General features: G+C 39.5%; 1 pseudogene; it reads left to right on the top strand.

Moving 5' to 3' along the window:
• Positions 1 to 3,779: 3,779 nt before the first annotated feature.
• LOC143588527 (receptor kinase-like protein Xa21) lies at positions 3,780 to 7,195 on the top strand (annotated as a pseudogene).
• The last annotated feature ends 14,978 nt before the right edge of the window (positions 7,196 to 22,173 follow it).

A 22,173-nucleotide genomic window follows, 5' to 3' on the forward strand; every position in this document is an offset into this window, starting at 1 on the left:
AAAACTCAATTACCCAATTACAATCTCTAAACCCAAAGCACGAGTATTTATAAATCTAACCTATCACGTTTAGACTACAACTAGGATTGCTAAATATTAGGACATAATAATTATACTAACAATTAAATCTAAGCACATTTAATTGTTTATAGTTATCCACTCCTTAAATCTTGTTACTTAACCTTGCACGCCAAGTAACGGTCTTGAACCGAAATTCCCAACAATCACCCCCGGAATTTCGAACTCGAAACCGACAAGTCTTCAACTCCAAGTAATTCTCGCATCTCCTTGAATTTGATTCTCCAAAGAGCCTTCATCAAGATATCGGCACATTGCTTAACACCACTAACATGCTCGACGCTTACTTCTTTAAGATCAACACATTCTCGAATGTAGTGAAACCGAGATTTAATGTGTTTGGTCCTTCCATGGAAAACCGGATTCTTCACGAGTGCTATTGCTGATGTATTATCGATACGTAACACCACTTCTTGAATTTCCTTGTCGAATAACTCACTTATCAAGTCTCTTAGCCAAACTGCCTGACACGCGGATGTGCTTGCTGCCATGTACTCTGCTTCACACGATGAGAGTGCAACTGTACATTGTTTCTGAGAACACCAAGTAATTGGTGAAGACCCAAGATAAAATACGTGCCCCGTAGTGCTTCTGCCATCGTCTTGGTCAATGTTATGGCTACTATCACTATAACCAAGTAACACGTTTTTCCCACGAGTGTAAGAAATACCAAAACTGAGAGTACCTTGAATATAACGAAGAATTTGCTTTATAAGAGTTGCATGAGATTGCTTCGGTCTTTGCATGTACCGGCTTACGATTCCGACCGAATACGCCAAGTCGGGGACGAGTTTGTAAAAGATACCGGAGACACCCGACAATTTTTCGATATCTCGTAGCATCAAAATCTTCTTCATATTCAAATTTAGAAACTTTTATACTCGGATGCAATGGAATTTGAGCATGATTGCAAATCTCCATTCCCGCTTCAGCTAGAATTTTCTTCGCATACGCTTCTTGCTTAATTTTTATCCCATCATTGATTTGTGAAACTTCAGTTCCGAGATAATAAGTTAGCTTTCCCAATTCTGACATCTCAAAGTTTAAAGCCATCTCACGCTTAAACTCCATTATTAAGTTTAAACTGGAATTCGTCACGATTAAGTCGTCAACGTACACACCGACTATTAAAAGATAGGCTCCAATTTTCTTTCGGTATACCGCTTGTTCTTCTATGCACCGGTGAAACTTCAAATTTAACAAAATACCGTTCAACTTTGTATTCCACGCCCTCGGAGTTTGCCTTAAGCCGTACAACGCTTTGGATAATTTGTATGCTTTGTGTTCTTCACCCTTTTTAACAAAACCAAGCGGTTGAGAAACAAAATCTTGTTCTTTTAACTCGCCATGTAGGAATGCGGATTTGACATCGAGGTGATGCAATTCCCAACCTCCATTCGTTGCGAGAGATAACAATAAACGAACCGTTTCGAGTCTAGCCACTGGTGCGAAAACCTCGTCAAAATCGACTCCGGGTTGCTAAACATAACCCTTTGCCACGAGTCTCTCCTTGTGTTTATTAAGCGAGCCATCCGCGTTTTTTTTAACCTTGAAAACCCACTTTAAACCAATCGCATTTGCACCACGTGGTAACTCGGTCAACGTCCACGTATTATTTTTATTAATCGACTCAATTTTCGACACCCATTGCTTTCACCCACTCCGGTTTTGATTTTGCATCATCAAAATAAACCGGTTCATCATCAGCAAGCAATAAAATATCTTCATCAATCATACTTGAATTCAAGACATAATCATTAAAATGTACTGGGGTAACCGTGGTTCGAGATGATCTTCAAACAGCCGGCCCAGGTGTAACCGTGTTGCTTGTACTAGCCGGGCTTGTTAAAGCATTTTCGACTATCGGTTATTCGTCGTCTTCTTCACCCCATCACCACTTGAACTCGTAGAGTTTGACTTAGGGATCGAGCACCTGGCATGTTTTGGGTTAACTTTGGTGATGAAATTGACATAGGAGAAGGAACCGTTAATACCGAAAACATCGGATCGATAATCAAACACCAACTAAACGAATATCTATCTTTTATATAAATTAGAAAATCTAACTCTAAAAACTGATTACAAATCTCAAACCCTAACTCGGTTTTGACTCTTGATGAACCCTAACTCGATTGCATCTAGATGAACACTAACTCAGTTACATCCCTCATGTGTGTATCTAGATGAACCCTAACTCGGTTACACCTCACACCAAAATCTATAATGTCTAACCATACATCGGTTTATATAGACTAACCCACCTTGCTAGCTAAGACATTACACATTTACAAGACAATTAGGAAACATGTTGTAATTAGGAAATATAACCAACTATGACCGACTTGTCAATATTGATCCCTCAAGATCACCGGTTTGTGACTAGGAGTCTGAAATTACTTCCAACAATCACCCCTAATTTCTGACTCAAAATAGGTGCTTCTTAAACCCCGAGCATGTCTCGTTTGCCCTGTTTGATTTGACCCATGAATCACTCATTTGGATGCAATCCCGGTCATTTAATCGAGCGAACATCATTCTTCCTTGATAATCTTTTCTTCCCGAATCAAAACACGAGCACATAGTTTAAATCAATACCTTGACCAAAACATAACTCGTTTAACCCTTGTAAAAACCAACTCCAAATTAAACCCGCTTGTCCAACCCCTTGCTCCAGTCCATCGAAACAACATGAACCTGAAAATCACCAAAGCCTTTTAGAACGGAAAGCAACTTCTTTCCGAGTTGTCGTTGCACGGACAATCCGCCACTGGTAAACAATATCCACGCCGCTGCTCCGACGTATCAGTTCCGTCCACGCCACCCTTGACGAGATCAAAAACACCGTCGGAAAACACAACCAACTTCACTGTAGTTTCCAACTCCCGATCACTAGTTGCTTGATCCGCCTCACCACTGATCACACTTAACTCAATTATCGATTTCTTGAACTTGGCTCTTATACTAATTCAAGTCCTGGATCAATAATCAAACACGATATAAACAAATAACTCTTGTGTATTAATCATAAAGTCTAACTCTAAAAACTGATTACAAACTATCAAACCCTAACTCGGTTTGACTCTTGATGAACCCTAACTCGGTTACATCTCGTGTGTGTCTCTAAGATGAACCCAAACTCGGTTACACCTCACACATCACTCTATAATGCCTAACCATTAATTGGTTTATATAAACTAACCAAACTTGCTAGCCAAGATATTACCTATTATAATCACAATACAATTTGGAAACATAACGTAATTAGAAAACACAACCAACTATGACCGGCTTGTCAACATTGGCCCTTCAAGTTCACCGAGTTGTAACTTAGAGTCCGAAATTACTTCCAACAACACCACCGGTCACTAATAATAACGAGATTGGGAATGCGAGTCATGGTTATGGCGATGGTTCCCATTTCTGAACTCGGGTTAACGGGTTTGGGTGGATACCAGACTCCACAAGTGGGACGGTCTTCAACTGACACATCAGCAGCGACAGGTAGACAGCAATCTGGAGTTGGTTCTTTGGCACCTAATTTTCCTTCGTACCTTGGTCGCTAGTTACATATCAATGTCTTTCAAGAACAATGTTTATTTTACTATGCTGTTTCTATTTTCAATCAAAGTTGGTGACTTTTTTCTTTAAATGGCAGAAAATCACAATTATGATTAGTTATTGTTCATACTTATTTTTATTATTTAAAATGTTTTTTTGGTCTTTAAAACAAAAGGCTAGAAAAACTTCTACAACTGATGTAAAAGACTTTTGGTTTGATAGTGGAGTCAGAAACCAAGTCGTCCATTAAAACATAGAAAATGGCAGGCAGCAACCAAGTGGTCCATTTAAGCATAGACTTTTGGTTGAGTGGCTGGTGCACTTTATACAATGCGCACAAAACTGATTATAAAAGGCTGACTAGTAAACTTAACTGTAATTATAATTTCAGTTACAAAAATGAGCTCAAAGCAACCGATAATTTGCTTACCATCTTCCTTTCATGTTACTTTCCTCTTTTCTTGGTTTATCATACTTTTTACTATTGTCACCATCTCGGCTTCTTTTGGAGCAAACGAGACCGATCACATGGCTTTACTGTCATTTAAGAGGATGATCACCCTAGATCCATATGGAGCTCTAAGCTCGTGGAACGCCTCTTTCTATTTTTGTGATTGGAGTGGTGTTACATGCGGGAAGCGACACTATAGAGTGACTCGTGTACGGCTGAGCTCATGGGGCCTGAAAGGCTCATTGTCTCCCCATGTAGGGAACCACAGCTTCCTCCGTGAGTTTAGGCTCTCTAACAACAGCTTTGAAGGAAGCACCCCTCATGAACTCGGACGTTTGTCCAGGCTACGTCTCCTCAGTCTTTGCGACAAAAAATTCAATGGATTCATTCCAACTAACTTGTCAGGTTGTTCTAACCTTGAAGGCCTTGGTCTTTGTAACAATATGCTAGCAGGACGCATACCGAAAGAAATTGGTTTCCTTTCAAAACTAACTCAACTTTTACTGTTTAAGAATAACTTTACAGGTGGAATCCCACCTTTCCTGGGAAATATTACAACAATGGAAAGATTTTCTACTACTAAAAATCCTTTAGGAGGGAGCATTCCACATGCCTTAGGCAATTGGAAAGGCTTAAGAGAATTTTACTCAGGAGCATGTAACATACATGGATCCATCCCTCATTCCATGTATAACCTCTCGCTCCTAACTGAGTTCACCTTAGCTGAGAATCAGCTTACTGGAAGTCTTCCTCAATCCATAGGTGCAATGCTTCCTCATCTTGTGGACCTTCAGTTGAGGTCGAACAATCTGATAGGACTTCTTCCACCCTCCATATCTAAATGTTCGAAATTACAGTATTTTGAGGTGAGTGAAAACAAATTTAGTGGGAAGTTGACAATCAACTTTTCAAAACTAAGAGATCTTAATTCTGTATACCTTAACGATAACAGCCTCTATGGACATGGCGAAATGGAGTTTATAGATTCTCTGAGTAACTGTAGCAAATTAGTGACGTTGTCTCTTTCTGATTGCAACCTACAAGGAGTGCTCCCGAAATCAGTTTGCAATCTTTCTGATCAGCTCGAGTATTTAAATTTATCTGGAAATAGGTTGTATGGAAACCTCCCTTCAAGTATAGGTAATCTAGTGGGCTTGACCACTTTAGAACTAGGAGATAACCGATTAAATGGAAAAATCCCCTCAACCATTTGTATGCTTCAAAAGCTACAGGTTGTGGGTTTATACATAAACCAATTTACAGGGCCAATCCCAGACACTATTGGGAACTTATCCTTGCTAATTAATTTATATTTAGATTCCAACAATTTGGAAGGGTATATACCATTAAGTTTGGGGAACTGTCATCACATATCTGAGTTGTACCTTTCCGAAAATAAACTTAGTGGAAATATACCTAAACAACTTTTTCATATTCCATTTCTGTCAATAGCATTAGATCTTTCCTAGAACATGTTGTCTGGTTCACTTCCAACCGAGGTTGGAGAACTTAAGATGTTGAGTAACTTGAATTTAGCATACAATAGATTATCAGGTAGCATTCCTAATAGCCTTGGTGGTTGCACTAGCCGTTCATTCTTATCCCTCAAAGGCAATTTACTTCAAGGCCTAATACCACCATCATTTAGTTCTCTGAGAGGAGTTCTTATACTCGATCTTTCCCGTAATAAGCTATCTGGTCAAATACCATGATTCCTGGAACATTTAATGCTAGAACAATTGGACCTATACTTTAATGATTTTGTTGGTGAAGTACCGGTTTTAGGAGTGTTCGCCAATGCAAGTGCATTCTTAGTTTCAAGGAATAGTAGGCTTTGTGGTGGCTTGGTTGAACTTGGATTACCAAAATGCAATGAGACAAATAAACATAAAAAACAATGTACTTTGTTGGTGATAGTCATTTTGATTGCATCCTCACTTTTCACCATATCATGTTTAGTGTATTTTTGGCGTAAGAAGAAAAGCAAGTGTCAGTCGTCTCAATCATTGATCATGAACGGAAGATTCTTGAAAGTTTCATACAATCAGCTTGCTCGGGCTACTGATGGATTTTCCAAAACCAATTTAGTTGGTGGGGGCGGCTTTAGCTCTGTTTATAAAGGAATCCTTGATAATGATTTTGGATTTGTTGCAATCAAAGTTTTACATCTTCAAATTCAAGCAGCTCACAGAAGCTTTGATGCGGAGTGTGAAGCATGGCGCAGTGTTCGACACCGAAATATATTGAAGATAATAACTTCATGTTCAAGTCTTGATTTTCAAGTAAATGATTTCAAAGCTTTGGTTTACAAGTACATGCCTAGCGGGAGTTTAAATGATTGGTTGCATTCCAGTACACATAAACACTGACTAGACCTTCTACAAAGAATAAATATTCTGAACGTCACATGTGCACTTGATTATCTTCATAATCATTGCCTAACAACTATCGTCCATGGCGATTTGAAGCCTAGCAATATTCTACTTGATGATGATATGGTGGCCCATGTTGGAGACTTTGGTTTATCTAAATTCCTTGGAACTTACACAAATCAAAGCAACTCTATAGAATTTAGAGGATCCATTGGGTATGCACCTCCAGGTAAAACTTATGTATTCTAGATTGACCATATTTATTTACATTCACTATTACCTTTTTCATATTCAAATGCTTATATGTTGTAAAGTATGGTCTTGAGAGTGAGATGACATGTAGCGGAGATGTTTATAGATTTGGGGTATTGTTTTTGGAGGTCATGACAGGGAAAAGGCTGACAGATGACATATTTAACAATGGCCTTAGCCTTCATAAGTTTGCAAACATGGCCTTGCCGGATCACGTGATGAGTATTATTGATGTTGACCTTATATATTATCATCAAGATGATGCAATTGCTACTCAAACTAACACAACAATGCACAGAAAACCGAGGAATGCATGGCTTCAATTGTGAATATTGGAGTATCATGCTCCATGGATTCCCTACAACAACGGATACATATCAGAGACGTTGCCCACCAGTTGCAGAGTATTATGGCTACCCTCCAGAATGTTTGAGATGTGATATCCTTTTACTTAAGTGTAAATAAAGATAGACAAGTATATATATATATATATATATATATATATATATATATATATATATATATATGTTCGGTAGATACATGATCTCTCTTGCTTGCACATCTAATACGTTTCAGCTTCTAATTCTTTTGTAGGTGCCAACATTGTTTTCTTTTGTTTGAGGTGTTGATAATGTACGTCGTGCCATAATCATGGGTAGACACATTAATAAGCGAGTAGGATTCTACCCACCGGCTTTGAATTTGAATTATTTGATATTTGTGTACTTGTATTTGTTCGTTATTCTATATGGATGGTTGGTTGTTATGTATTTGTAAAGTTAAACCTTTATTTGCATGGCCAATCCCAGACACCGTCGGGTACTTATCCTTGTTAATTACTCTTTATTTATATTCCAACAGATTGGAAGGACATATACCATTAAGTATGGGGAATGGTCACCACCTATCTGATTTGTATCTTAATGACAATAAACTTATTGGAAAAATACCTAAACAACTTCTTCAACTTTCATCTTTGTCAATAACATTAGATCTTTCCTATAACATGTTGTCTGGTTCACTTCCAACAGATGTTGGAGAGCTCAAAATGTTGAGTAATCTGGATTTATCTTACAATAGATTAGATTATCAGGTAGCATTCCCACTTGTCTTAGTGGTTGCACTAGCCTTTCATTTTTTTTTACCTAAATGACAACTTATTTCAAGGCATGATACCACCATCACTAGGTTCCCTAAGAGGAGTGTTCGAACTCGATCTTTCTCTTCATAACCCATATGGTCAAATTCCATGTTTCTTGGAACGCTTTTCATTAAAATATTTGGACTTAACCTCTAATGATTTTGTTGGAGAAGTTTCGTGTTTGCCAATGCAAGCGTGTTCTTGGTTTCAGGGAATACTAGGATTCGTGGTGGATTGGTTGAACTTGGGCTACCCAAATGCAAAGAGACAAAAAAACATAGAAAGCAGTTTACTCTTTTGGTGACAGTCATTTTGATTGCATCCACACTTTTCACCATATTATGTTTTGTGTATTTTTGTCCTAAGAAGAAAAGCAAGAGCCAGTCGTCTCAATCACTAACGAACAGAAGATTCTTGAAAGTTTCATACAATCAACTAGCCAGGGCTACTAATGGATTCCCTGAGACCAGTTTAATTGGTCAGGGCTGCTTTAGCTTTGTTTATAAAGGAATCCTTGATAATGATGATGAATTTGTTGCAATCAAAGTGTTACATCTTCAAATCCAAGGAGCCTACAGAAGCTTTCATAAGGAGTGTGACGCATGGTGGAGTATTCGACGCCGAAATTTGTTGAAGATAATAACTTCATGTTCAAGTGCTGTTTTTCAAGGCATTAATTTCAAAGCCTTGGTTTATGAATACATGCCTAACGGGAGTTTAAATTATTGGTTGCATTTAAGTACACGTGCACATCGGCTACACCTTATCCAATGATTAAATATTCTTATCAATATTGCATGTGCACTTGATTATCTTCATAATTGTAAGACCCCAAAACCCGGGAGTCCTACAGTTGGTAATCATTTCAAACAAATTCAAATATAAAAGATAAACCGGTTTCATATAATTTAAAAATTCAACATAGAGTATTCTTGCTGCTGAAAATTAACAAACATTAAAATATTATTCTTAAGACGAAAATTGTAAATTATAATTGTCTTATTTATTCAAACGATAAGGAGCATCGACTAGAACTGCCTCGGGACCTCGGGTAGTCTTGAGCACATCCAAGCAGTTTTCCCGTCCACACTCAACCTGAAATCAATCTAACATACACACAAAGTCATCTTGAGCTGAATGAGTTCATGTTTTTATAAATAAAATCTATTAAAGATCGACAAAGATATTTAGCATGCGACTTCCATAAAAATAAATAATTTTCCTCCGTTAAGCACGTAACACGGGTCACATCCTATTAAGTCCAAAACACAAAGTCAAGGACCATAGTAAACATCCACCCCAAAGACAGATAAACTGTTAGGGGATTTGTAAACATCATTTCGCCCCCAAGGACATTCAAACTATCCTGAGACACATCCACCTTAACCCCCAACAGCGAAATTAAGGAACTTTAAAACATCCATTCGACCCGGTCAAGGCTTAACAAAAACATTAACATGGTGGCCACACGCACATACAAATAAATCAAATATAAATCATATAAACTTCCAAGCATAGATAGCGAATATAATATAATCTATGCAAGATCATCCAAACGGTTTCAAAAGGGTAAAATCTTCATAAAGCGTGTATGCTAGCCCAAAAGGTAAAACATTTAAAAAGGGGCATCATGAAACTCACCTGATATGGATCACGGAAATATTACAACTGGATCCTCTAGCTAATCACTCACAAATCACAAGCTTGTCAAGTTAAAGCACACAACAATCACCAACAAGAACGCAACGACTCGCTCACTCTACGAGACGTCCTAACGTGATTGGATTGACCCAAAGCCTCACCCTAATATTCATATTCATTTACATCAGCCCCCGAAGTCCTTAAATTACCCAAAACTCCCCTTCCAGTATAATCACCACCAACGGTTCCCAAACTATGCCCGTCTTACGTTAATTGTGTCGAATTCGTGAGTTAACAAATCGATTAACCAACCACCAACCAAACCAGCCCCATTTTGATAAAAACTTGACAATTACAGCCTACCCATCAATATTTAACCACCAAGTTGACGGGGTTTGCAATCTCATCATTTTCCACATTAATTAACAATTAATCGATTTTACGCGCTCTTACAAACCAATTAAGGAATCATCAACCAAATCAGCCCGTATAACAAAAAAAAAATAAGTTTTCTATTGCTCTTACACTAACATAAGACTCCACAAACTGATCGGGTTGGCAATTCCTTCAAATAATCCCGGAATGACAACAATTAACGATTAATCACTCGATAACCCCCAGTTTTCAAACTATCGACAAATGACCGACAAAATCAAATCCAATAGCCATGAAATTAAAATATGAAGCTAATGACATACCTTCGAAGTAAATAGAAGCAAAATCCCTAATTTAAACCTTCACAAGGTTCCCAATTTGCACAACCGATGTAAGGCCCTGTTACCGGTGCCTCACATTTGGACGTTGGATTTACTCATAAACACAGTTCTAATATCAGAGTTAATAAAAACATTCACGGAATATTAAAACTTTCATAAAACATTACATATTAATCCATAACTTTGTCTTATCAAACACATTGTCTTTCAAATCAAAACATTAATTATAAAATGTCTTAAGTCTTTAGATGCCAGCCTCTTATTCATTTGCCACGTGCCCCACTCAAGCTAGCTGTCTCATCCTAATCACCTGCGTGCATACTAAAAGTCAGCTACACTGAGTGAGTTCTACTTAATCATACAACATACAATACATTCATATTTACATACTTTCATTCATACTTTTCATACTTTTATCATACACCTACTTACCTTCATAACTTACATTATAAAGAGCATTACGCCCTACTTTCCTCGAGTATTATTAGGGCCCGGTTCCCTCTTGCCTCGAATATTATTACGGTTCGGTTCCCTCTTACCTCGAGTATTATTAGGGCCCGGTTCCCTCTTGCCACGAGTATTATTAGGGCCCGGTTCCCTCTTTCCTAGAGTATCATTAGGGCTCGGTTCCCTCTTGCCTCGAGTATTATTAGGGCCCAGTTCCCTCTTCGTTACCATACAACCATACATCATTTTACATATATATATGCATATCATACATACTATGTCCATGCATACTTTATCTCATATACTCGTTCCATACTTACTACATTTACCTCCCTTAACAATACGTGCAATACCCGAAGGTCGTTCACGTACTGATAAGCATTCATTCATCGTATCACATTCATCATTAAGGCATACATATACCATTTAAGGTAAGTGTATTAACATTCACGTTGAGTATGCACACAGCCTCGAAAACATAACAAGGAAATGGGCTAGAAACCCACCTAAACTCTGTTTCTTTCTCTGTTAATTGTTAATCCCTTCTTTAATTGAGCTCGGCTAACTGTATATAAGTTACACGTATCAATACTCATATGATCTAATCTAATGGTGGGTTCTCATTTATTTTAACATTCTAGTATTCTATCTCTTGGGTCCTTACAATGCATACCATCAAGTGTATACACGTATATGTATACATATATAGGTCGTCATGTATCTGGGTCTCAATGTAAGCGAACTTAGATATAAGCGGACTTAGATATAAGCGAACTTAGATATAAGCGAACTTAATATCAGGCGAACTTGTATTTAAGCGAACATGGTAGCAGGCAAACTTGAATGAGGCTAACTTAACAACAGGCGAACTTAGCGTGCTGCAGCTACGGGTTTGTTTTTAACAACATGTAGACCTTTGATATGATTTTAACAATTCCCGCAGACGTTCCCATGGTTATTTTCGGATAAGACTTGACCCAGGGAAATCATAAAGTTCGGACCTTTAGGCTTAAAACGTTCAAAACTAGATCTAGGGTTTTTCTTTAACGAGCCGTTCATAACCATAGGTTTGTTAAGTTCGTTTTTAACATCAAGTTTGCTACTTTAATGTTCGTTTATACCTGATCTACTCTAGGTTTAAGTTTCGTGGCTAACCATTCATGAAAACATAAACTTTAAAGATCAAAAACATACCTTTACATGTTTTAAAGCTACGGTTTTACTTGGTTATGAACTTTTATCTTGTATATAGCTTGTACATGCAAGATCAATTAAGACATAGGCTCGGTTTGGTCTCGGGTTTCTCCTTTAGCTCGCGGCCGTATTTAGTAAGAAATGTGTGTGTTTTGAGTGTGTAGAGATTATGGAAAGATGGAATGAGGATTTAGGGTTTTAGGGTGGTTTAAGGGAGTATTTATACTCTTTAAGCCCATGTACCTAAGGCCCATCACCCCTTGATCCATCTTTTAATATTCCAAGTCCATGCTTCTTTCTTTATATTTAATATTAATTAAATATTCAACACACGTTTTACAAACATAACTTTCTTTTATTTAATTTTTATAAATTTAGAATGTTACAACCGACGCATCCGCTCGCGTATAAATAGCCTATAAAAATGTTACCAAAAAATGTCATCAAAACATCATTACGGAAAAATTGCCTCATATCCCATGATTCACACCAAACAATACACAAAAGATGTACGTAGTCATACCTTTGATTATAACTCTTTATGAGCCCATACGCGCAGCATCCCAAAATACCGACGCGAACAAAAACTAAAATGGTCATAACTTGTCCATACAAACTCCGATTCAAGCGAATCACATATCCACGAAGTCGTCTCAACATGCAGGACCTTAGAAATGTAGTTTTGCCTACTGTCACAGCCTCCACAACTTCCAGAACATGAAACAGTCCACTGGTTCATTCGGTTTTGCACGTTAACAGTCGAATAGCTCAAAACCATATCAAACGAACTCCGATTCGAGCGAATCACATATCCACGAACTCGTTTCAACATGCCGGACCTTAGAAACTTACTTTCGCCTTCTGCCACAGCCTCCACAGCTTCCAGAACCTGAAACAGCCCACTGGTTCGTTCGGTTTTGCATGTTAACAGTCGAATAGCTCGAAACCATATCAAACGAACTCCGATTCAGGTAAATAAGATATCCACGCGTTCGTCTCATTGAACCCCACCAGATCCACCAGTTCTCGTTGTAGGGTACCGGACCCTAATAATATCCGAGAATGGAGGGTACCGGACCCTAATAACATCTGAGGTATGTAGGGCGAAATGGTCTTTATAATGTAAGAATAGTTATGGACGTACTGTGTATGTTAAATAAAGAAAGTATGAAAGAATGCCTATATTTATTTACATTCATTATTACCTTTCTCATATTAAATGGTTATTTGTTGCAGAGTATGGTCTAAGGAGTGAGATGACATGAAGTGGAGACGTCTACAGCTTTGGAGTATTATTGTTGGAGGTCATGACAGGGAAAAGACCAATAGCCGACATGTTTAACAATGGCCTTAGCCTTCATAAGTTTGCGTGCATGGCCTTGACGAACCATGTGATAGATGTTATTGATGATGACCTTATAAATTATCATCAAGATGATGAAATTGCTTTGCAAATAACACACCAAATGCACAAAAAATAGAGGAATGTATGACTTCAATTGTGAATATTGAAGTATCATGCTCGGTGGATTCCCCACCACAACGGATGAATATCAAAGACGTTGTCCATCAGTTGCAGCCTATTATGGCTACCCTTCAAAATGTTTAATATGAGATCTCCCTTAACTTAGGTGGAAATCGAGTATACAAATATACATGTTATTTGTTTGCCCTTCTTTTTTCTTTTGTAGACACTCTGCTTTGTTTTCTTCTATTTGAGGTGTTGATTATATGTTGGTGCTAAAACATGGGTTGACTGACCCGTTAATAAAGGGATGTGATTATACCCACCAGTCTGTTAGTATTCAGAGATCAATTCACACAATTGACAATTCAATTAGAACAAGATGATACACTCAAACAGATTCTTGAATAACAAATATTGAACATTCGATGATGAATACTGAATACATTAGTTGTTAATTTGTCTGACATCATCCCTATTTATAGACTAAGTAATTACATATTAACCCTACTAAATACAATAATTACAATAAGACCCCTATACTTAATATAAATATTAATAAGTTTAGTTTATATACTAATACTCCCCTTTAAACTAAACTTAGTTTAAGTGAGATCTTCGTTTCTTCAAGATCCGGTTGCCATCACAGTAGCGTTGGTTCGTCATCTTCATCCCGGATCAAGTTTGCCTCCTGCCTTCTTTTCCAATTTGGACATTCATGCCTGAAATGTCCACGTTCGTTACACTTGAAACATTTTATGTGATCCTTGTCCTGTTGGGCTTGATTTCCTTGTTTATTCTTCCAAGTCTTCCCATACTTGCCTCGACCACTGATGGTCGGTTAATTTGTATATGTTTTAGTTCGTTTATTGTTTAGTTTTAACTGTTTATTTTAGAACTATCGATACTTCATACGTGTATTATTAGATTTCAGGTCACAGGCGTTAAAGTGCATAATTTGGACCTGTGGTGACACGGTATGAAGACCCGGGATGTCCAGCACACGAAACTAGACAAAGTAAGAAGTTTGCTGATGACACGGCCCATCGCGATACGCGATGGGCTTGGCTGAAGGCCCATAGCGTATCACTATGGGTTTAATTTGTTCGTTGACTATCCTGGTCCATCGCGATACGCGATGGACCGTTGAAGACCCCATCACGTATCGCGATGGGATGCTCAGACGGGAAATTTAGGGTTAAATAATATTTTTCATTCAAGAGAACCCTAACTCCGTTTTTACGAACCAAAGGCGATTTCCATTATCCTAGCTCGTGTCAAGACCTCTCGCATGATCCCTATCATCCGTATCGAAGATTTGATGATGTCTAGGCTCGGCTAATCTCCTAGAATCGCACCCGGGATGTATAGTTTGTAACCATTTACAGTTTTTCTCATGTGATTAAGAATACTTATGTTTTGTTATTGATGATTGATATATGATTATTGATATTTAGTATTTCTGTGTGTTCGGTCGGTTTAGGTTTACGTTGGTCTGAACGATCTGTTACCAGTTGCTAGATAATTAGTCATATAACTGTTTGGTTAGATTGAATACGATAAAACGTATAATTACCCTTAACTGAGTCACACTGGCAAGGACTGTTTGATAACCAGTGCCATGTGTAAAGTAATTGTTGACGTCTAAGGTTTTGTCTGGTTGACCAGTTTTCAGTTAATCGTTGATAATCAATCTATTAGGTTGCATGAGATACTGTTTGGTTGCTTACTTGAATTCCCGGGTGTGATTTGCTTTGTTAATTGTTTACAACTCGCTTGTTCGTTCGTTGCTTAGTTATATAAACTCACTTTAATTGCTTGTGTGATCAGCACTAAAACCATTCACTTCATAATATTAAGTCTGTACACGAATTGCATTGATCACATACTCCTTGTGATACGATACCCTACTTGCTCTAACTATTTAGAATAATTAGGTTTTTGATTGACTCAAACGACGGTCATCAAAATGGTGCCTTTGCCAGGGAGTTAGTGCGCTTGGTGTTTTTCGTGTTAATTGATTTTTGTGTTTATTTTCGTTTTAATTTTAGTTTTTAATTTTAAGTTTTTATTTATCTGTATTTTACACGGGTTGAGTTAGTTGTGCAGATTACAGGTTTATGCGCACCCGCCATTCGGGCCGACAATCTCCATTAACTTACGAGCCCGAAATCGATAGGTTAGCTCGGCATAACCGAGTACAGAATAGAAATTCTGAGATGGAAGACCAAAACCAAAAGCAGAACCGAAACGAAAACCAGAACCAAAACCAAGACCCACTCCCACAGAATAACCAGTTTCACCCAGATAACATACCTCCACCACTCAATTTCAATAACCAAAACGAGCAAAATAACCAAAACGCCCAAAATAACTCAGCTCGTGCATCCAGAACCCGAAATCAAACCCGAAACCGAAACCTTAACCGAAACTTAAACCTCAACTTTGACCAAGCAAGACCATCGGTTCCAAACAATAACTCCAACCTCCGAGTTCGGATAAATATTGACGATGTTTGATCGAGTGTTCTGACTGAAGATGAGGATGAGGGGGAAGATAATAATAGAAACGAAGGTTTTCGGGTAGCTGATGATGAGGTAGATCGATGGGTTAGAAGGAATCGGGCGGCTGAGCCCGAGAACGAGGTTGGTGAACCAGAGATTGAGGGTGATAATAATTATCAAGATGAGGTGGAGGAGCCTGTTAATCGAAGACGGGCTGAACCAGTTGACAGAAACGGAAGGGGTCGAGAAAGGGTGAATCGGGCGGAACGGCCCGAAAGAGTTCGTGGTATTCCGGTTAACCGGGGCGGTATGGGAAACCCCAGGGGGCAGAGGAGAAATTACATAGCCCCGGCTCAGGTGTTAACAGTAGGTTCAGACCGGCTATCTCAGATGGAGCATCCCCGGCCATCTTAGATCAACATCGTTCCTCACTTCAACGGGTTGGCTTCGGAAGACCCGTATTCACACTTAACTGATTTTTCGGCTATCTGCGGGTCTATCGGTGACGGTACGTTTGATCAAGATGAAGTCCGGTTGCGGTTATTCCAATTTTCCCTAAAAGACAAAGCGAAACTTTGATTTAACTCGCTGCCGATGCACAGTATCAGAAATTGGGCCAAGATGCAACAAGTTTTTCTAAACGAGTTTTATTCACAGTCGAAGACTACCGAGGCCCGTTCTGACATTCGTCACTTTTCACAGTTACCTGGTGAGTTATTTCACGAAGCCTTTACTAGATACAAAGACATGATCAGGAAATACACACATCACCAGATTGAACTGTGGGAACTGGTTAAGTGCTTTGTTGATGGTTTGACTTACGAGGACAGAAAGCATCTTAAAGCCTCGTGTAATGGTCTGTTGCTGAATCAACCTGAAGAAGACGATTGGGATTTTTTGGAATTCATGTGTGAAGATTCCAAAGCAGAAGCAGCAGCTGAAAGACTAAGACGTGGTAATTCCTCCAGGTCAGTTAAGTCAGTCACGAGTGAATCTGAAAGAATTACTAAGTTGGAACGCGAACTGGTTGAGTTTAAAAAGGGTAAGAAAAGAGAGGTCGGGAAAGTTGGTGTTAAATTCCCGGTTTGTGAAGATTTTGGTGAAATCGGGCATAAGGCAGAAAATTGTCCCAAGTATTATGATGATGTGGGGGATGACACCGAGGAAGTTAATTACACTTACGGGGATTCCAAAGGCCAAGGGTTCAATTCGAACACATATCACTCGGGCCTGAGGAACCACCCGAATTTTCGTTACGGGAACGCGTCTTCACAGTTGAACCCGAACTTTCAAGGATCGAGCCAGAACATATCGCAGGGTAATTACCGCCAGAGCGGTTATCAGCAGGGTTCGAGTAATCAGAATCGGGGGTATAACAGAGACAGTAACCGGGGTGAAAATTTTTCGGGTAATCAGGATCAGCAGTAACGGTCCTCGGGTAATTCGGACGACTCAGTACACTCGAAGTTGGATGCGTTATTGAAAGTTATGACAGATCAAAAGGCTGAGACAAAGCAACAGTTCGAGTTACGGGATAAATCGTCAGAGGAAATGATGAAGCAAATTGGTCAGCTCGCGTCAGACATGGCGAAATTATAAAAGAATGCGGGCCAACTTCCGAGTGACACCACAGTCAACCCGAATCATCACAGTTCAAGTTCGAAAAAGCACGTCAACCAGGTAAGTATTTTACGCAATGGTAAGAAATATGATAATAAAGTTGGGGGTCCACCACCATTGGTTGATGGGGTGGTGGAAGAGATTGATGAAAATCTCGTTAGTGATGATGAGCCGGAACCGATTAAATTAAATGAATCTAACAAAAGTGAAACTAAAAATAACAAATCGGTTCCGAAGGATGACACCAACAACTCTAAGGATAAGGGAAAAGTGAAAACTGTTCCATATCCCGATGCTTTGTTGGCGCCATCAAAGGCGAAGATGGCATCAAACGAGGCCCGCAACAAGAAGAAATGTGGGAAACTTTTAAACAAGTTAAAATTAACATTCCTCTTTTAGATGCCATTAAACAAATTCCCGCCTATGCCAAGTACTTGAAAGAGCTGTGCACACAAAAAAGGAGTCATAAGATTCCTAAACAAATTGATTTTACCGATAATGTGAGTGCAATTCTTTCGGGTTCGCTTCCACCCAAGCTACAAGATCCGAGAACGCCTATTATACCCATTCAAGTGGGTGATTTTAAAATGACTCGGGCGCTTCTAGATCTTGGAGCTAGCATCAGTATCCTCCCAGGCAGTATATATGACCAGTACGATTTTGGCCCGCTTCGTGCGGCTGCCACTACGATTGTCTTGGCTGACCAGACACCGAAACTGCCCCGAGGAATATTGACTAACGTTATCGTCAAGGTGGAAGACTTTTACTTTCCAGTTGACTTTTTGGTTCTCGATTATGTTTCGGGCGAAAGGACCAAACAACCTACGGTTATCCTCGATAGACCATTCTTGGCTACAGAAAAATCCCAAAATTAATTGTAGAAATGGTACTGTTGACATAGCATTCGGTAACCGTAATCTGAGAATTAATGTTTTCACACGTGGAAATAATTCTCCGGTCGATGACTAGTGCTTCATGGCTGATGTCATTGACGAGTGCATCCCGCTATACGACTCTGTCGTCAGTTCGGATGGCACAGCGGAGACGTGTTTTATGTTTGACAAGTTACAGGTGGAAACAGACAAGTTGCTGGAAGAGGAAGAAAACAAATGGAGATCGCAGCTGTGCGAGGAGACCGTCCACCATGGTCAGATCAGGTGGAACCGCTTCCCGAGAAGATTGATACCAGGTTGAAATCGTCAATGCCGGAAGCACCGAAAGTCGAGCTGAAAGAGCTCCCAAATCATTTAAAATATGCTTTTCTTGGTAAGAAAAATACATTGCCTGTTATTATAGCTTCTAATTTATCTGTTGAACAGGAAAATGCTTTGATGGAGGTGTTGGTTGCGAATAAAGAAGCAATCGGGTGGACAATAGCGGATTTGAAGGGAATCAGTCCCTCAATCGTGATGCACAAAATTTTAACAGATCCGGCTGTCAAACCCGCGCACGATGCTCAGCGGAGGTTGAACCCGTATATGAGGGAAGTAGTGAAGAAGGAGGTGCTGAAATGGTTAGATGCTGGCATTATCTTTGCCATATCAGACAGCACGTGGGTAAGCCCAACACAGACAGTACCGAAAAAGGCGGGCATCCAAGTCGTCAAGGACGACTCAGGTAACGAGGTCGCCACCCGGCCGGTAACCGGGTGGCGCATTTGTATTGATTATCGTAAACTGAACGCGGCAACATCAAAAGATCACTTTCCGCTTCCGTTTATCGATCAAATTGTAGAAAAGCTATCTGGTCAAAAATTTTATTGCTTTTTAGATGGGTATTCCGGGTATAACCAGATAGCTATTCATCCTGAAGATCAGGAAAAGACTACGTTTACGTGCCCGTACGACACATTCCCGTTAAGGCGAATGCCATTCGGGTTATGTAATGCCCCCGCCACCTTTCAGAGGTGCATGATGAGTATCTTTTCAGATATGGTGGGGGAGTCTTTGGAAATTTTCATGGATGATTTTTTGATTTTCGGCACATCTTTCGAGTCATGTTTAAACCAACTCGAAAGAGTTTTGAAAAGATGTGTCGAAACGAACTTGGTTCTTAGTTGGGAAAAGAGCCATTTCATGGTCCAAGAGGGAATTGTATTGGGCCATGTTGTTTCGAGTCAAGGGATCGAAGTGGACCGGGCTAAGGTCCAAGTCATTTCCACTTTACATCATCCCACCAATGTCAAAGGCATTAGATCATTTCTGGGGCATGTCGGGTTTTATAGATGGTTTATTATGGGTTTTAGTGACATTACCAAACCCTTATGTAATTTATTGCTTAAGGATGCCCCGTTTGACTTTAATGATGAATGTGCTAAGGCTTTTGACATTTTGAAATTGAAATTAGTTGAAGCCCCGATCTTGCAATCACCCGATTGGAGTTTACCTTTTGAAATAATGTGTGATGCAAGTGATTATGCAGTCGGGGCTGTTTTGGGTCAACGGGTTGACAAGAAACCCGTTGCTATATACTATGCAAGTAAAACCCTCTCGGATGCTCAATTAAATTATACCACAACCGAGAAGGAGTTACTAGCAGTAGTATATCCGGTCTTATATTTGGGGTAGTAAAGTTATTATATATTTTGACCATTCTGCTGTCAGGTACCTCATGGATAAAAATGATGCAAAACCGAGGCTTATCAGATGGGTTTTGCTGTTGCAGGAATTTGATTTTGAGATTCGAGACAAGAAAGGGAGTGAAAATGTTGTAACATATCACTTGTCCCGAATTATGGTGGAAAGTGGGAACACAGATGGGCCCATTAAAGAGTCCTTCCCGGATGAGCATATTCTGGCAGTTTCACAAAATCCCTGGTTTGCTCATATTGTTAATTTTAAAGTAGCAGGTGATTTACCAGAGCATTGGCCGAGGAGAAAGAAGAAACAGTTGATATCCCAAGCTAAACAGTACATTTGGGACGATCCGGATTTGTTTAAAATTGGTGCAGATCAGATGATCAGACGATGCATACCCGAGGAGGATGTCAGAGCGGTGTTAGAACACTCACATTCGTCTGCGTGTGGTGGTCATTTTAGTGGCCAGAAAACTGCTCGAAAAGTTTTAACGAGTGGTTTCTTCTGACCATCCTTGTTTAAGGATGCTCACGAGTTTGCGACACACTGTTTAAAGTGTGAACAACTCGGGAGTATCTCAAAGAGGGACGAGATGCCCTTGAACCCGATCCTTGTTGTTGATATTTTTGATGTTTGGGGGATCGATTTCATGGGCCCGTTTCCTAACTCGCACGGTAATCTGTATATCCTAGTGGCTGTTGATTATGTGTCTAAATGGGTCGAGGCAATAGCTACTAGGACAAACGATCATACAGTCGTTTGCAATTTCGTTCAAAGTAATATTTTTTCGAGATTTGGAGTTCCCCGAACTATCATAAGTGATGGGGGATCTCATTTTAAGAATTTTTAATTCGGGAAATTGCTTAAACGGTATGGTGTTGATCACAGAATAGCAACTCCTTACCATCCACAAACGAGTGGACAAGTGGAGGTTTCTAATAGGTAAATTAAACAAATTTTTCAGAAAACCATTCAGGCGGACCGAAAAGATTGGTCAACTAAGTTGACTGATGCTCTATGGTCCTACCGAACTGCTTATAAAACGCCAATTGGAACCACTCCTTATAGACTTGTGTATGGAAAGGATTGCCATTTACCGATTGAAATTGCACAAAGAGCGTTTTGGGCTACTAAACAGGTTAATATGGATTATGATGATGCAGGTAAAGCGAGGAAATTGGCTTTGTGCGAGATTGAGGAGTTGAGAGACAAGGCATACGATTGCGCGTCCGATTACAAGGCAAAGATGAAGAAAGTTCATGATGCTAATATCCGGTTGAAGAATTTTGAAGTTGGTCAACGAGTGTGGTTGTACAACACGAGAATGAAACTCTTCCGGGGCAAGCTAAGAAGTAAGTGGACGGGCCCATACTCGATTGTAAGAGTCGGGAATCATGGTCAGTACGAGATTGAAGATTTTGATGATCATTTGAGACAAGTGGTAAATGGCTATAGACTGAAGCCATATTTGGAGATGAAGGACATACACGAGCTGGATGAGGAATCGGCGAATTTTATTGTAACTTCACCGGTTTATGAAGATAACTGAGTTCGAGGCATTGTCGAGCTGTAGACTTTAAATTCAGCGCTTACGGGAGGCAACCCGGGGTCGGTAAGTGTCATTCCAGTTTGTTTTTATTTTATTGAGTCTTGTACTTAGTGTCGTCTCGAGTTTTATGCAGTAAACGCCAAGTGTGGGGAAGAATGGAAAATTAGAGAAGTTCGGTAAGCATTGGTGTAGTACACGTCACTCCAGGTATGTAAAGGTATTTTCAGTTTTGAACGTGTCCAGGGTGATGTCGGGATGCCAAAAAGCTGCATTTTTATAAAATTTTTGAGTCTGTCAGAGAACCCATCGTGCTACGCGATAGGCTTCGTATTACCTCCATCGCGTATCGCGATGGAAGGTGGCATATCCTGGCATATGACGTCATCGAGATACGCTATGACGCCATATAACACCCCATCGCGTATCGCGATGTGGTCAAACCCTAATTGGTAAAAATTTGGGCGGCGTATCGCGATGTGTATCCAACTTAACCCATCGCGTATCGCGATGGGTCATGATTTAACCCGAACCCGTGATTGATGTTATTTACTTTCTTCTTCTTTCTTTCTTTCTTCTTCTGCGTTCTCTTCTTCCCTCTTCCCCTTCTTC

Source organism: Bidens hawaiensis, unplaced genomic scaffold, assembly GCF_021521415.1.
Source record: "Bidens hawaiensis isolate Kalapana, Puna unplaced genomic scaffold, B.hawaiensis_p1.1 tig00036429_1, whole genome shotgun sequence".
NCBI classification, from domain to species: domain Eukaryota; kingdom Viridiplantae; phylum Streptophyta; class Magnoliopsida; order Asterales; family Asteraceae; genus Bidens; species Bidens hawaiensis.